The sequence below is a fragment of the Canis lupus genome, chromosome 2, assembly GCF_011100685.1.
Source record: "Canis lupus familiaris isolate Mischka breed German Shepherd chromosome 2, alternate assembly UU_Cfam_GSD_1.0, whole genome shotgun sequence".
NCBI classification, from domain to species: domain Eukaryota; kingdom Metazoa; phylum Chordata; class Mammalia; order Carnivora; family Canidae; genus Canis; species Canis lupus.
In genome coordinates, this window is record NC_049223.1 from 57,117,519 (window position 1) to 57,134,191 (window position 16,673).

The 16,673-nt window shown below is 38.2% G+C and overlaps 1 long non-coding RNA gene across 16 annotated transcripts in view; it reads left to right on the forward strand.

The window, feature by feature from the left end:
• The window catches only part of LOC119870017, an 87,981-nt gene that overhangs the window by 15,527 nt on the left and 55,781 nt on the right, over positions 1-16,673 (forward strand). For 10 of the 16 annotated variants that reach the window (XR_005355687.1, XR_005355691.1, XR_005355688.1 and 7 more), the window contains exons 4-5: positions 4,103-4,271; positions 15,287-15,361. This is a non-coding gene — a long non-coding RNA (uncharacterized LOC119870017). Of the gene's footprint in view, positions 1-4,102; positions 4,272-14,791; positions 14,943-15,286; positions 15,362-16,673 lie in introns of those variants that run through there. The other 6 variants (XR_005355689.1, XR_005355683.1, XR_005355685.1 and 3 more) reach the window with 5 other exon arrangements.

A 16,673-nucleotide genomic window follows, 5' to 3' on the forward strand; every position in this document is an offset into this window, starting at 1 on the left:
TGTGTATGCGCATGTGTGCACTTCTAAGAAAATTATCTATTATGTGTCAGAAAGAGACCTTGGGGAGAAACTGAAGTATCTCATGAACTTGGTATATGTTCAGATATTTTGAATGAGGGCATCATGTGTAATCTTTCTGAAGCGACCTTGGAATTCATAAGCTAGTCAAGCACCTGCACCCACACCTCTTAGTGTGGGGCAAAACCACAGCACATAATGGGAAATGGCCAGTTTAGAAGAGGGTAAGTGTGCTCTGAATTAAAATCACTGGGGAAGATGAAAGGAGAATGATGAGATGTTGCTGAGTTGCTCAGCATACGTGTTTTGCTGCTTTAGCCACTAAAGCAAATACTAGTAGAGATCTCTCCATCAGTCTCTGGCCTGTAGATTAATCCGTGAATCATTTTGGGGTGTGGTTTAGACTACTAGCATGCTTACTGTCAGGTTTCTGGCTCACTCTTAACCCAATTTTAGGCTTTCACAGTATGCATTGTTAGATTTTTACTGATGTATAATTAACATGCAGTGAAATACACAGATCTTTGTGGTTTCATTCAGTGCATTTCTGACACATTCCTATTTAAAACCACCACCTAAGATCTATAGAACATATACGTTCTCCCCCCATTCACAGTCCTTTGCCGTTTTCATGTCAGTTCTCCTGCTTCCCCACCCCTTCTCTACCACTCATTTTCTGATTTGTATCATCCTAATTTAGTTTTGGGTCTTACTACGTTTGAATGGATTCATACATTTTTCTGTGTCTAGCTTCCTGCACTTAACATGTTTTTGAGATTCATCCAATGGTTACCTGTACCAATAGCTCCTCGTGTTGGAGGAGCTGTTGGAGCACACCATCGAGTGACTGTGGCCATGCTGTGTATCTGTTCTCCTGTTGCACAATATGTGTTGTCATCTAAGCCTCATTTCCAGCTCTGTTAATTTAGGTTCCTACTGCAGCTTTCTCTCCTTTTTCCCTTATCACCTTGAAATGCCTGTGTCAGTTTCTTAGTTGGTTTTCCAGGATTATGATAAACTCTATACACAGTTAATTTTTTCAGCTGAGGATGTTTTTTGTTTTCTGTTACTTTTGGTGATTGGCTGGGTTCCATCTATCCTCTCTTCCTTTTGAGGAACTAATGGTTTCCCATTAGTTAACACTCCCTTCTCTGGTCACTTAGGACTGTTTTCTTTTCCATAATTTTCATTTTTTATACATTCACTCTACTGCGGGGTAGCTACTCAAGGGTTCATCATCCTCTGCATCACTGATTTTCTGGAGCACGAATCACGCTTTTTATTGCTGCCAACATCGACTTTGATTTTGTGTTTTTTAATTGAAGCCCTCCTTGTACTTTTTCATTTTGGTAAAATTAGTGTGACTTATTATTTTGAGTATGACATTTTCATTCTTTTTCTCTGGTTTCTGACAACTGGTATTCTTTAGTGTGTGTGTTTGTGTGTGTGTGTTTAGACTATTGATTTGAGAGAGAGAAGTGCACACATGGGGTTGGAGTGGGGAGGGGAGGGGCATGCAGAGAGGGAGAAGCAGACTCCCTGCTGAAGAGGGAGCCTGACTCGGGGTGCCAGGACCCTGAGATCATGACCTGAGCCAAAGGTAGATGCTAATCTAATGGAATCACCCAGGCTCCCCTAAGTAATTGTTTGTTGTTGTTGTTTTTGTTTATATTCACGGTATCCTGTTGGTCAAAATTTTAATCTCTTCAGTGGCGACATTTTTATGGTAAGTGTACTTTATCTGATAAGTTTTGATGCTTATTAGCATTCGTGTTAAGTAGGTGGGCTTCCGGCTGGTTTCCAGCAGGTCCATAGAGGTGACATCGGTCTTCTAATTGAGAACCACCTTGGTATATGTGTGGCTGGCGCCTTGGCAGCTGTGAATTCCTTTGAAGTTTGACATCTCAACTAAAATTTCTCTTTATTTACATGTTGGTTTTTTAATGGGGGGGGGGGGGCAGTGGGAGATGAAGAGAATCTTAAGCAGGGTCTCTACCCACTCAGAGCCTGATGCAAAGCTTGATCTCACAATCTTGAGTTCATGACCTGAGCTGAAATCAGTAGTTAGACGCTTCACTGACTGAGCCACCCAGGAACCTCTCTTTCCAAGTGTTCGGATGGTACTGTTCTCATTACTTGAAATAATACAGCCAAAACGCATTTTTCTTTTATTTTTTATTTTTTAAAAGATTTATTTTTTATTTATGATAGAGAGAGGCAGAGACACAGGCAGAGGAAGAAGCAGGCTACATGCCGGGATCTGGATGCGGGACTTGATCCTGGGACTCTAGGACCGTGCCCTGGGCCAAAGGCAGGCGCCATACCGCTGAGCCACCCAGGGATCCCCGCATTTTTCTTTTAATCAAAGAACTAGACTAGGCACCTGGGTGTCTCCATTTGTCAAGCATCTGCCTTTAGCACATGTCATTATCCTGGGTTTCTGGGATTGAGCCCTGCATTGGGCTCCCTGCTCATTGAGGAGGCTGCTTCTCCCTCTCCCTCTGCCCCTCGGCCCCACTCATGTTCTCTCTCTCTCCTCTATCTTGTTAATGCTCACTCTCTTTTTCTCAAATAAATAAACAACTTTAAAAAAAGAACTAGGCTAATACCGTATATCACCCTGATAACTCAGAACATGTTTCATGCTGTCTCATGGTGTGTGTGTGTCTGTGTCTGTGTGTGTGTGACAATGTGTGTCTGGGTGTTTGTGCATACACATGTGTGCACACATGGGAACCCATGCAGACACACGTCATGTGGATGCTAAAATAGGCCTGAAGCAATTTTGTTAATGTTCTGTGTCCATTGGTTAGAAATTCACTAACTAGATTTTGTCACTATCACTGTCTTGATTTGGGGCTTTTTAAAAATCCAAAATTCAGAATGAGATTCTCTTTGTGTTTGTTGCCCAGCTTGGTATTCTGAACTTTGTGCAATAAAAGGGGCTTTGGTAAAATTCTGTCCAATAGGGCTGAATTGAAACTAAATGGCAGAGTGTACATGCAGCAGGTGTAGCAGCTGACATCCTGACATCGGCAGCAGTGCTTCCTGTCCCTTGGGACTGTGCCATTCTCTTCGGGTGGTCCTGCCTCTTACCTCTCCTTGCGTTGGGCTGGGCTGACTCAGTGCTGGGGATTGGGTCACAGAAGGTGGTGTGTATATGAGATCCATGTGGCATCTTAATGTATTTGTTGCTTTCTAATCTTTTTTTTAATGTCCTAAACATCTTTCAGAGTGAAAGGGTAGTACTCGACAGCATGATTTAAAATAGCTGAATAGTGTTTTATTTTGTTTGTGCCATAATTTCTATAGCCTAATTTCTCTTACATCTTCATATCTCCCCTTTTGGCAAATCTTTATGGTTATCGTTGAATTTTTTCCCTTAGGATTAATTCCTAGACATAAAATGTCATAGTCGATGTGGCTTTGGTATGTATTGCTTAATTGCTCAGTCAAAAGTTGTCCCACTTCGTATTCCACTCAGCAATGTAGGACTGATTGCATTTCTTAGCACTTAACTACATGATTCTTTCTTTTATCTGTGCTCCTTGAGGCCAGGAACTTTTGAATGCTCTACTCAAAGCTTTATATCAGGTATTCAGAAGGTGTTTATCAAATGAATAGCTAACATTGTTAGGCAACTATGTATGAGGTTTATTAATGAAAATGTCACAGCCTTGGGATGCCTGGGTGGCTGAGCGGTTGAGTGTCTGACTTTAGTTTGTGGTGTGATCCCGGAGTGCCGGGATCGAGTCCCACAGTGGGCTTCCTATATGGAGCCTGTTTCTCCCTCTGCCTGTGTCTCTCCCTCTCTCTCCCTGTGTCTCTCATGAATAAATAAATAAATAAAATCTTTTTTAAAGGCCACGGCCTTTTTCTTTTATAATAGTTCATTCAATAGGGATATGATTTAGAATTTTAGATAACTAAGACGGAAAATCCATGGTTGAGTTATCATACATGGCAGGTAGAGCAGAGCCTAAGATGAACAAGCCCATTGGGCAGGCAGAAAAGGCTTTTTGTTAGTGGAGATAATGTTATATAAGGGAATGGAAGACTAATCATGAGATGTTCTCCCTTTCAGGTGAGCTTTAGAGTCTTTTGGTTCAGCAGCTCCTCAGAAGCCCCCCTGTGAGAGTGAGTCATCTACGTTGGTGTGTCCACAAGCCAGTGTGGGTAGGCTTACTTACGTGTCTGAACAAGAGAGCACCTGTCCCACTACAGCCTCAGATCATGGCCTTGAGGATCGCAAGGTGGGCAGCATTTCTGTTATTTCTTTAGGAAAGCTTATGAGTTTTACGTGATATTGATGTAGCAGTCAGACTCAAGTTTAGGCCTCTGTAAATTCTGTTGCTTGTTTTACCTTAAAGGTGTGTGTGTGTGTGTTTTGATCAAATAACTACTCATGCTGGTTAGGCAGTAGAAGTCCAGCTCTTTAGTATCTGCTCTCTAAAATCTTTCAGTCTGGTGGAGGGTACTTGGCAGGCACACTGGAATGAAGTACACTGTGATCCACCTATGCTTAGATTTAGAGGGAGGTAATTACAAATGTGACCGGACTTGGTGATGGTTGAACAGAGCTCTATGGAGGGATAAGTAATGTATTGAAGCCATATTTTGTAAGACTACTTGGCAGGGAGGCAGAAGATAAACAAATGGGGGAAGGTATGGAGTTGTAAAATAAACAGTGCATTTGAAGGAGCCCCGGAGCTTTGTAATGTCTGCAGTGGATTGTGTATGGTGAAAGGAGGAAAGGCCAAACAGGAAGAGTCCCATATATAAAGTTTGGAAGTTGAACGGCTTAAGCAGGACACTGATGTGATGTTGATATTTAATTTTAATATTAATTTTTTTAAGGTTTTATTTATTTGACAGTGAGAGTGCAAGCATGTGTGTGAGTGACTGCAAGAGCCAAGGTGGGGGAAGGGAAGTGGCAGAGGGAGAGGAAGAAGCAGGCTCCCCCCTCAGCAGTTCCACCCCAGGACCCTGGGATCATGACCAGAGCTAAAGACATGAGATTAACCAGCTGAGCCACCCAGGCACCCCTGTGTTGATGGTCTCATTCATTTGGGGAATATAAAGTGTCCTGAAAGGGAATAAAGGAAACAAAGGGGAAAGGAGAGAAAATGAGTGGGAAATACCAGTGAGGGAGACAGGACACGAGAGACACCTAACTCTAGGAAATGAACAAGGGGTGGTGGAAAGGGAGGTGGGTGGGGAATGGGGTGACTGGGTGTCGGGCACTGAGGGGGTCACTTGATGGGATGAGAACTGGGTGTTATGCTATATGTTGACAAATTGAACTCCAGTAAAAATATACATAAAAAATTTTAAAAAGCTCATGCCATGAGCACTGTGAGGGAGGCATGGAGCAGGGGCAAGATTACAATCAGGAGACTTTGACACAAGGCTACTATAGTCAGGTAAGAGGTGTTGTGAGCATGTATCAAAGCCATCTTTTTGATGGCGCTGTTGAGTGTTGGGTCTCTCTGTTCTTAGCTAGTGATTTTTTTTTAAAATATGGTCTTTTTTAACATTTTATTTATTCATTCATGACAGACATGGAGAGAGAATGAGGCAGAGGCACAGTGAGGTAGACACTGCTACCATATTTTATATATGGCAGATGAAGCTGACTGTCAGGAGTTAAGTACTTGCTTAAAGCCACACAGCTGGCTAATGGTGCATCAGAGCTAAGAACCCGTGCAGTCTGACTCTAGGCTATGTGCTGATAGGAAGGATACTGCACTGCTTGATTATCTCCAGGACTCTATGAACCTATGTCATGCCACATTTGCCTTATTTCTCCTATAGAGAAATGAACATATACTTTGTTTAACTTTGTTATATCATTCTCCAATGTTGTTTTTTTTATCTTTTTTTTTCTTTCTTTCCAATGTTGTATTTTAATAGACATTTTGCTTCCTCTCTGTTCCCAATTCAAGCTTTTTATTTCTTCATTTGATCTTTAAATGGATGACAAAGAATTGATTATGTTAAAAATTATGAGAATTGAATCATTTTATTGATATTGGGACATGTATTTTCTTCGTTAATATCTTCTGGTTATGGAAGTAGCTAGACTTGGATAAATTTTAGCAAAAGTTTTTATTTCCCAATGTCTATGTGGAAACTCAGAGCTGAAAATGTAATCTATAGTATTGGCTTGAGGTTCAAAATGGCATGTGACACGTAGGAGTTTAAATTCCCCATGCTTCCACGAACTTCATTGAAAAGGCAGAAAAATGTATGTGTGGAGAAAGCTGGCTGCAAGGATCCTGGTAAGCAGGAAAGGATACACCCAGAAAATAAGACAGTTCAATACATTTCTAAAATGTGTTCAACAAGTGGGGTGAAGGAGAAATCAGAGGAGAAAATTTTTTTAAAAATTGAAGCTGAAATTGGCTTCAGAGCAAAGAGACATCGTTCACTATGGAACTCACAATAGATTTCTTCCCCCCAGAGAAGAGTCTGCTAAAGCATTGGTCCCCAGGCAGCCCTCTGCTCCTCTGCTGACTACAGTGTTTGTAACCTTGGTAAACCTAGGAGGACAGTTGTTGAGGCTAAGAGAGAATTTCCTTGTTCTGGTTTAAGGGAAAGAGACTAAAAGAAGAGCAAAACAAAGCTGTCTGAAACCTCAGTACTTCACATCTGATGACCAGAGGTACTTCCCTGTTTGAAGGGGGTTCTCAGATTAGTTCATGGTACTTAGGATGAGAAAGAATTGAGTCAGTTAGGAAGAGTAAAATATTACAGCAAATGGATAGACAAAGGTATATCAAGCAAAAGGAACTCAAGGATTAGAAAATATCAGGTAATAGAGACTGTTGCATTCAACAAAAAAACACAGTTGTCAAAGAAAGGAACAGTATGTTAGATGATAGTGCTGTTGCCTTTTAGATGACAAAATAGAAGAGACTCAAAAACAAATATAAAAGAATACAAACTATGAGAATACAAGGGCAATTTGACAAATCTACAATGATACAAAATTTTTGTCCAAAGTAATAAACAACAACAACAACAAAATATAATTGGGATATATATAAATGATGTTATCACAAAGGTTAGGAAATTCATTTTATTAAATGCATTGTACAGTGTTGTACCTTACTAAGATAAGAATAACTTTTTATAGGATATTTGCAGACATCACACATACATTAGGTCATGAAGAGAATCCCATTGTATTTCCAAAATTGATGCTCCTTGGCCACATTTCTTGCTACTGTGAAATACAAATAAAAGTTCAGAGCAAATTGGGCACCTGCATGGCTCAGCGATTGAGAGTCTGCCTTCAGCTCGGGGTGCGATCCAGTGCCACGTCTGGCTCCCTGCATGGAGCCTGCGTCTCCCTCTGCCTGTGTCTCTGCCTCTCTCTGTGTGTCTCATGAATACATAAGTAAAATCTTTTTCAAAATTCAGAGCAAAAAGATACATTCTTTGCCTCCCTAACCCAAATCTGTATCTCAGAAAGGAGCACTGAACTCCAAGCTTGATTTGTTCAAATGGGCAAGAAAATTGACAGATTATTGGCAAGTCTAAGGGAAGGAGGGAGAGAATACACTGTGCGAAGTGCTCTTTGGGAAGAAAAGTGAATAGCAATCCTGACATCAGCAACAAATCCAATAGGATGAAGAATGCATAGTATAATTGTGGAATCAAGTTTGGTACAAGACACACTTCCATGCTACTTGTTGGTTCTATTTATCTTACTTTGAAGTCTTTTAAAATTGAAATCACAAAGGATTGACTGAATTACTGATTTCAGATTATAAAGCTTCCTAAGGAAAATAAAGACACTTATGTATTGCAGCATATCTCCAGATGACTTTGTTTCCTGAAATAACATTGCTTTAATGAAAAATACTTGAATATATTCAGATTACAGATTGGATTCTTTTATCTGTGGTCTTTTTTTTGTCATAAGACAAAGTTTCTGTGTCTATTAAATTACTGATAACTATATCCCATAGTTATTTATAATTATAGATTTCTAGAATAGCTTCATCTTTGCTAAAATGAGCTATAAAAAGTATATATCTGCAAAGATAGGCTTATGTATATGACAGTTAAAGTCATAATTTATATAGCAATGAATCTAAGTACCAAAAATTGATATGTGATAATAGGGTGAGTATGCTGATGAAAGGGCTTAGAAATTAACATGAATACTTCTTAGGTTCTTTATAGTATTGAGCTAGTCTTAAAAAATCAAAGAGTCAGTCAACTGCTTTACAGTCAGGATGACTCTTCATAAGGGCAGTTTTCTCATTAAATTCTCACTCAGATTTTGTGGAACTATATTTGATACTTCCACTAGGAAGGCTAGTATTGGGTTTAGGGTCAACTCAGCTTAGTCTACAAGATCTGTATCTGGGCAGACTCATGAATTTCATAGGCATTGATTAGAATACTCATTTTAAAAAGCATATTTACTGTTTTAAAAAAGCACAAAATAATATTTAAAGTAGAAATATGATAAATGTAAGCTGTTACTTTTTTCAGTTTGTAAGGCAACTTAAATTGTAGAATACAAAAGATGCTTTAGTAACCTGAATATCATTTTTAGCCTAGGCAACAAGACTTAAATTTAGACTTGATTCTTCTTCTTTCTTCTTTCTTCTTAATCTCATTTGCTCTTTATAAAAACGCTATGTTTAAAATCTTCTAACTTTATCAGTGGAGAATCTGAGAACTTCAACGACATTCAGAAACTTGGGCTAATGTACATAGTGAATAAATGTTGGAACAAGTCATCATGCTATACCGCTGACCTGTTTATTCTTGAACTTCATGTTCATAATGGTACTATTTATAATATACTTTCTTTTGCAATTGTATCTTTATTACGTTTTTAAATCCTGTGGTCAGATTTGATGCAGTGCTTTTCCCAAGAACTGACTATTTCTTGGTGGGTCCTCCATAAATATTCGTCAGTTGATTTCTGGTCCACATTGGTCCCTGGAGGGAGCGGGGTAGCTTTGTCATGTGGCAGCTAACCTTCAACCATTGAAGATGGAGAAGTGCCATCAGGAGTAAGGTAGATAAGTGCTTGAAACTCCCAGGTATTTTCATTTTCCTCTTCCCTATGTCTGCTTTTTTCTGTTCAGGCAGAAATCTTAAAATTTTGGTTTGACCTTTTGTGGAGATCGCCTATTCTTGACCTTGTTTCTGACTTGGCTTTTTCTCCAGATGGGCCTCTTTTAGAACAGTCAGCCCTTCCTTTCTGATTACTTCTTTCATTTCAAGCATTTATTGTGACTCTATCCTGTCTTTTTACTCTGATTAACTCAGGCCGAGTGGCTCATTAGAAAGGGTGTGGGCATATTTCTTGCCAATTTCAGGAGCGATTAGCATTTTTGAGCTTTCATTTTTTAAATTAGACTTTTTATTTTGAGATAATTGTTGATTCATATGCTCTTATAAAGACAGACTGGAGATCCCCTGTACCCTTGACCGTGTTTCCCCTAAGGGACATGCAAATACAAACCCACAGTTCAGTATCCCAACAAACCAACACTGGAACAGTCAAAATACAGAACATTTCCATCACTACGTGGCTTGCCCACTTTGCCCATTTAGAGCCATCCCTGCTTCCCTCCCACATTCTCCTTTTCTGTAACACTCGATCCACTAAGCTGTTCTCTAATTCTCTAATTTTGTCACTTCAAGACTATCATGTAAATAGAAGCATACAACATGTAACATCTTATGATTTTTTTCCCACTCAGCACAATTCTCTGGAAATTCATCCTGATTGTTTTGTGTTTCACTAGTGTGGTTTTCTGTTTGTTATTGCATTGTGAGTACAATCTTATGGTATCAACCTAGTACTCTTAACCGTTCACTTTTTGGATGATATCTGAGTTTCTATTTTTTAGCTATTATGAATAAAGCTTCTAATAAATATTCATTTATAAGTTTATGTATGAATAGAAATTTTTAATCTCTCTGGATGATCAAGAATGCAATTGTTGGGACATATGTTTATTTTTTTTTAACAAAGTACCAACCTGTTTTCCATAATGTACCATTTACATGTCTGCATCTTTGCTAGTATTGATGTTGATGAAATTTTTAATTTTAGCCATTCCCATAGGTGTCTCATTGTGGTTTTAATTTGCATTTACCTACTGGTTCACTGTATTGAACGTATAGATTATCTGTAAATCTGTATATCCTGGGGCACCTGGGTGGCTCAGTGGTTGAGTCTTAGCCTTTGGCTCACGTCTTGATCCCAGGATCACGGGATGGAGTCCCGCATTGGATTCCCCAAAGGGAACCTGCTTCTCCCTCTGCCTCTCTCTGTGTGTCTGTGTCTCTTATGAATAAATAAATAAAATTTAAAAAATAAATCTGTATATTCTTTTCAGTGAAATGGATAATTTCCTTTCCCCATGTTCTAATTGTATTTTCTTAACTCTTGGATTTTGAAATTTCTTTATCTATTCCTGACGTTAGATTGAAGGTACTCTTTACAGGGCCTAAAGTTTTTAATTTTGATGAGATCCAATTTATCAACTTTACCATTTACAAATGGTGTTTTTGGTGTTGAGTATAAGACCTTTCCCTAGCCCTAGATCCCAAAACATGTCTTCCATTTTTTCCTAACAGTTTTTTAGTTTCACATTTTACCTTTAAATCTCTTATCAATTTTGAATTAATCTTTGTATAAAGTATGAGATTTAGCTCAAGGTTCATTTTCTCGTGTGTGACAATGGATGTTGAATTGCTCTAGCAGCATTTATTGAAGGGGCCATCTTTCCTCCATTGAATTACTTTGATAGTTCTACTGAAATTGGGCTTATGTGTCTGCATCTGCTTCTGAATATTCTATTTCACTGATCAATGCTTTTCTTTGACGGTACCAAATAGTCTTAGTTTCTATAGCTATAGAATAGTCAGGTAGACAGAATAAGATACTTTATTCTTCCTTCAAAGTAATTTTGAATATTCCAGGGTTTTTTGCCTTTTCATATAAATTTTAATGTAATCTTATCATGTCTATAAAACATCTTGCTAGGATTTTAAAATAAATTGGTTTAAACATCTAGTTCAATTTGGAAGATAATTGAGATCTTTATTATTTCTCGTCTTCCAATTCAGAAGCAAGGTATGTCTCCCCATTTATGTGTATCTTTGATTTATTACATCACATTTTGTAGTTTTTTAGCATACAGATCCTGTATGTGTTTTGTTAGATTTATTTCTCAGTATTTTTAATTGATCATAAATGTTTTTTTTTTAATTTGGGTGTTTATGTGTTCATTGCTTGTCTACAGAAATCAAACAGATATTTTTATATTGATATTCTACTGTGATATAGACAGTTTGTACCACCCCATAGAGATCCAACCCCCAAAGATGTGGTATTGGGGAGGGGGCGTTTGGAGGTTGATTAGCAGTAGTGTCCTTATAACAGAGACCCCAAAAATGCTCTGTTACCCCTTCTGCCATGCAAGGACACAACGAAGAGATGATTATCTGTGAACCAGGAAGTGTATCTACACCAGACAATAAAGTTGCTGGTGCTTTAATCTTGGACTTCTTAGTTTCTAGAACCATGTGAAATACATTTCTGTTTACAAGCCGCTGTATATAACAATTCTGTTAGCAGCCCGAATAGACTAGGACATATTATAACCTTGCTGAACTCACTGACTGGTTCTAGGAGGTTTTTAATATATTTTTATTTGTTGCAATTTTGTATATAGAAAATCATGCCTATGAAGAAGCACAGTTTTATTTATAAAGCTTTTTTTCTGATATGAATGCATTTTATTTTCTTGCATAATTGTACAGTTATGTTTCTTGAGCTTCTAGCACTCTGTTGAATACAATTTATTGGTGTGGACATTTTTTTGAAGAGAGAGAATGCATATGAGCAGTGAGGGGAGGAGCAGAGAGAGAGAGAGAGAGAATCTCAAGCATACTCCCCGCTGAGAGGTGCCAGATTTGGGGCTAGATCTCACAACCCTGAGATTATGACCTGCGCTGAAATCAGGAGTTAGACACTCAACCTACTGAGCCACCCAGCAGCTCCTGGTGTGGACATTTTTGCTTTATTCTCCTTTCTTAGCAGCATTTAGTTGTTTGAACATTAAGTATAGCATTACATGTAGTTTTTGAAGTTCTTTATAAAGGTGACAAAATCTCCCCTCTATTCTTATTTTTCTGAGTGTTTTTATTATGAATGGGTATTTATCAAATATTTTTTCGGTATCAATCGATATGATAAAATAATTTTTTTGGCAGGCTAATATAGGATTATATTGATTGATTTTTAAATATTGAGCTACCCTTGCATTCCTGGAATAGTACTTTTTATATGTAGTTGCATTCTATTTGCATATATTTGTTAGAGATTTTGGCATTTGTATTCATGAGGGATATTGATATTGGTCTGTCGATTTATTTGGATTTTACTGTTTTTGTTTGGGTATTAGGGTAATTCTCACCTCATAAAATGAATTTTTTCCTTCTATATTTTAGGAAGGAATTATTTGGAAATTCGTATTCTTTTTTTTAAGATTGTATTTATTTATTAATGAGAGACAGACAGAGAGAGGCAGAGACACAGGCAGAGGAAGAAGCAAGCTCTATGCAGGGAGCCTGATGTGGGACTCCATCCCAGATCTCTAGGATCAGGCCCTGGGCTGAAGGTGGCGCTAAACCGCTGAGCCACCCAGGCTGCCCAGTATTAATTCTTTTAAAAATATTTTGTAGAATTCTGTAGTGCAACCAGCCTGAAGATATCTAATTTAGGAGTTTTTAACTAGAAATGCAATTTCTTTACAGCTAAAATACTCAAATTTTCTATTTTCTTTTGTATTAGTTTATTTTACTATTATTGTTTTTTAAGATTTTATTTATTTATTCATGAGAGACACAGAGAGAGAGGCAGAGACCTAGGAAGAGGGAGAAGCAGGTTCCCTGTGTGGAGACTGGCATAGGACTTGATTCCCGGACCACAGTACCACACTGTGAGCCGAAGGCAGATGCTCAACCACTGAGCCACCCAGGCATCCTGTTACTTTATTTTTTTTTAAGGAATTAGTCCATTTTATCAAAGTTGTCAAACTTTTGTGTGTAAAATTTTTGTAGTATTATCTTATTAAACTTCTGATGTCTACAGGGTCTATAACGGTGTCCCTTGTTTCATTACTGATATTGGCCATTTGTATCTTCATTTTTTGTTTGATCTTGATGAAGATTTGTCACTTTCATTAATCATTTTAAACAAACAGCTAGTTGTAACATTTTTTTTGAGTTGTTTTACTGTTTTCAATTCATTGACATGTGCTCTTTATTCTCTTTTGGTTACTTTGTTTTTTTATTTTTTTTTTGTTTTTCTAGGTCCTTGAGATAAGGTACTTTGTGGTTTTCTGATATATGCATTTCCTGCTGTAATTTTGAGTCTAGCATTGCTTTAGTTGTCTTGGACTACATATGATACATTGTATTTTTGTTTTCATGAGTTCAGTGTACTCTTTTGATTTTCCTAAAACTTCCACTTGACCCATGAATTATTTAGAAGTTTGTTGTTTCACTTATAAGGATTTGGAAATTTTCTTGTTATCTTTTTTTAAAGATTTTACTTATTCATATGAGTGACAGAGTGTGTGTGTTGAGTGAGAGAGCACAAGCAGGGGGAGCATCAGAGAAAGAGGGAGAAGCAGACTCCCCACTGAGTAGGAAGCCCAGTGCAGGGCTTGGTCCCAGGACCCTGGGATCATGACAGGAGCTTAAGGCTGATGCTTACCCGACTAAGCCACCCTGGAACCCCTCCTCTTTTTCCCTTGCTGATTTCTGATGGTAGTTGATGCACACATGATGCGTGATGTCAAATTTCTCCCAAATTGAGGAGGTTTGTTTTATAGCCCAGTGTATACTCTATCTTGGTATAGGTTCTGTGGATCCTGGAAAGGAATGCATATTTTGGTGTTGATTGGTAGAATATTTTGTAAATTTTGATTAGATCCTATTGATGAATGATGTTTCTAGTTGTTCTGTATCCTTCTTACACTTCTGTGTAGTTATTTTACGAGTTGTGGAAAGGGGTTTTGGAGTCTCCAACTATAGTTGTTAATTTGTGTATTTCTCCTTTTATTCCTATCAAATTTTGTTTCACGTAGTTTCCTTTTTCTCTTTTTTAATGTAGTTTTCATCTATGTTTGTTACATACACATGAAGAAGTTGTTATGTCTTCTTGGTGGATTGGCTCTTTTACCATTATTTGATATTCTTCTTTGTCCCTGGTAATTTTTATTTCAATTATTGTGTTTTCACTTACAAAATTTCATTTTATCTTTATAGTTGCTGTATGTCTGCTGGGACTCCCTTCCCCCCCCCCCCCCCCCCCCCCCCCCCCCCCGTATTTTCAAGCATTTTATCAACTGGTCATTCAAGCATTTTTAGGATATCTGTTTTAGATTCTTTCTCAGATAATTCTAATATGTCTGTTTTTTTTTTTTTTTGTCATTGTTGTTTTGTTTTGCGATCTGTTGGTTGTCTTTTATCATTCAGTTTGAGACCTTCCTGGTTCTTGCTATGACTAATGGACATTTATGAGACTAGGGTTCTCACTCACCCTATCGTGACAGTAGAGTGCCCTCCTTACTGCTAGGCAGGGATTGCAATTCTGTCCCCCTACTAGTCCTCCGCTAATACATCCATGGCTGGGAAGTATAGGAATGCCACTTTCTTGTTCCCCAGGTGGCTTCTACTGACTCTATGAGCTGAAGGGGTTGTCATGGTTACTGATGAAAATTCTTTCTTTTGAGTAGGCCTCCCTGACATTATGACATTACACTGTGACACTCTCACCACCATCACAAAAAAAGGAAGGAGGAGGGCACCTTGTTACTACCAACTGGGGGTAGAAGTCCAGGTTCTACATGTGGTCTCCCCTGACAGGAAGGGTGAGGGTGGGAGGCATCTACTCAGTTTTCTGTGAGACCTCTCTAGCAGGAGGTTGGGGATAATTTGTTAGCATCCAATAAGGATGGAAATCTAGGTTCCTCACTTAATATTTGCAGATGCGAGTGGGGCAGAACAAAAGTTTTTCGGTGATGTTTGACTCTCTATCTGTAGACAAGTCTCTTGTTTACCAGGAGTGCCACTGTATTAATGTGCATTTTCGTCTTATATCCACATATAAATGCCTGTTTCAAAGTACTTTATGAAAAAAAAAAAGTACTTTATGGAAAATTTTTAGCAGAGAGTCATGTTTCAGTGCTATAATTATTCTTATTTCTTTCTTTAGGGTTGCTTTTGTAATGAAGAAGCAATTAAATACTCATCTACTAGGCAAACATGGAGGTGGCATCCCAAAAGAAAGGTAATTTTAGTGCTCGCTTCGGCAGCACATATACCAAAAGAAAGGTAATTTTCACTCATTTTAAAAACTGTAAGAAATACAATTATATTTGCCTTTTAGGCCTTGTTTAATGATGTGACTTCTAGAATGTTTATCAAATCAGTTCATCATGCTTTGCGTTTGTGGTACTCCGTTGTTGAATATGACATTTCATACCATTCTTCCACAAACATTTAATGTCCTTGTAATTCTAAAAATTCTGATCTAAAAATATTTGCAACGATTTGAAGGACTTTGAATTTGTGGAATTGTGAAATAACATTGAAGCAGTAGAAAAGTTTATTTGGAGGGGATTGACCTCTGCACATGTGTTTGAATGAGCGAAAATAATGATGTAAAAGTACACTTTGTCTATTTCTTCCTGTATTTTTTGAGTTTTTAAAGCAGTAGTTTCAAATTCTTAGTGTAGAAGTAAACATTGCTGACACTAAAAAAGAAATACATCTTGTGCATTCCCGAAATAATACTATAGTTGCCATGTCATGAAAAATAACACCACAATGATTATGTCCTCAACTGCCAGGCTTTCTTTTTTCCCTGCTACTGTATCATAATTAGTTTCTTCACATAGACTTAATTCTATTAGGTGAGCAGAAATAGAGCAATGTCATCCATCAGGGGAGCATGGCCACCTCTAAAGTGTTTGAATCTGCAAAATGTGCAACTCAGAGCTAGTGAAAATTTCTCTCTCTTTCCTTCAAAGAGAGGATATTTATCCCCCTCCCCATGCTCTAAGATGGTATCTGGAAACTTTAGGTTCTTAGTACGTTTTCAAGACGTCAGTAATGCAGTTTGTTCTACAAGTCTGCAGCTTAGGACCTCCAAGGACCTCTTCGTTATTTTGCAAAAGTTTCATTCCCTTTTTAAAAAACATAAAATTAAATACAAATCAAAACCACAATGAGCTACCACCTCACACCAGTGAGAATGGGGAAAATTAACAAGGCAGAAAACCACAAATGTTGGAGAGGATGCGGAGAAAAGGGAAGAACCCTCTTACACTGTTGGTGTGAATGTGAACTGGTGCAGCCACTCTGGAAAACTGTGTAGAGGGTCCTCAAAGAGTTAAAAATAGACCTGCCCTACGACCCAGCAATTGCACTGTTGGGGATTTACCCCAAAGATTCAGATGCAATGAAACGCCGGGACACCTGCGCCCCGATGTCTCTAGCAGCAATGTCCACAATAGCCAAACTGTGGAAGGAGCCTCGGTATCCATCGAAAGATGAATGCGTAAAGAAGATGTGGTTTATGTATACAATGGAACATTCCT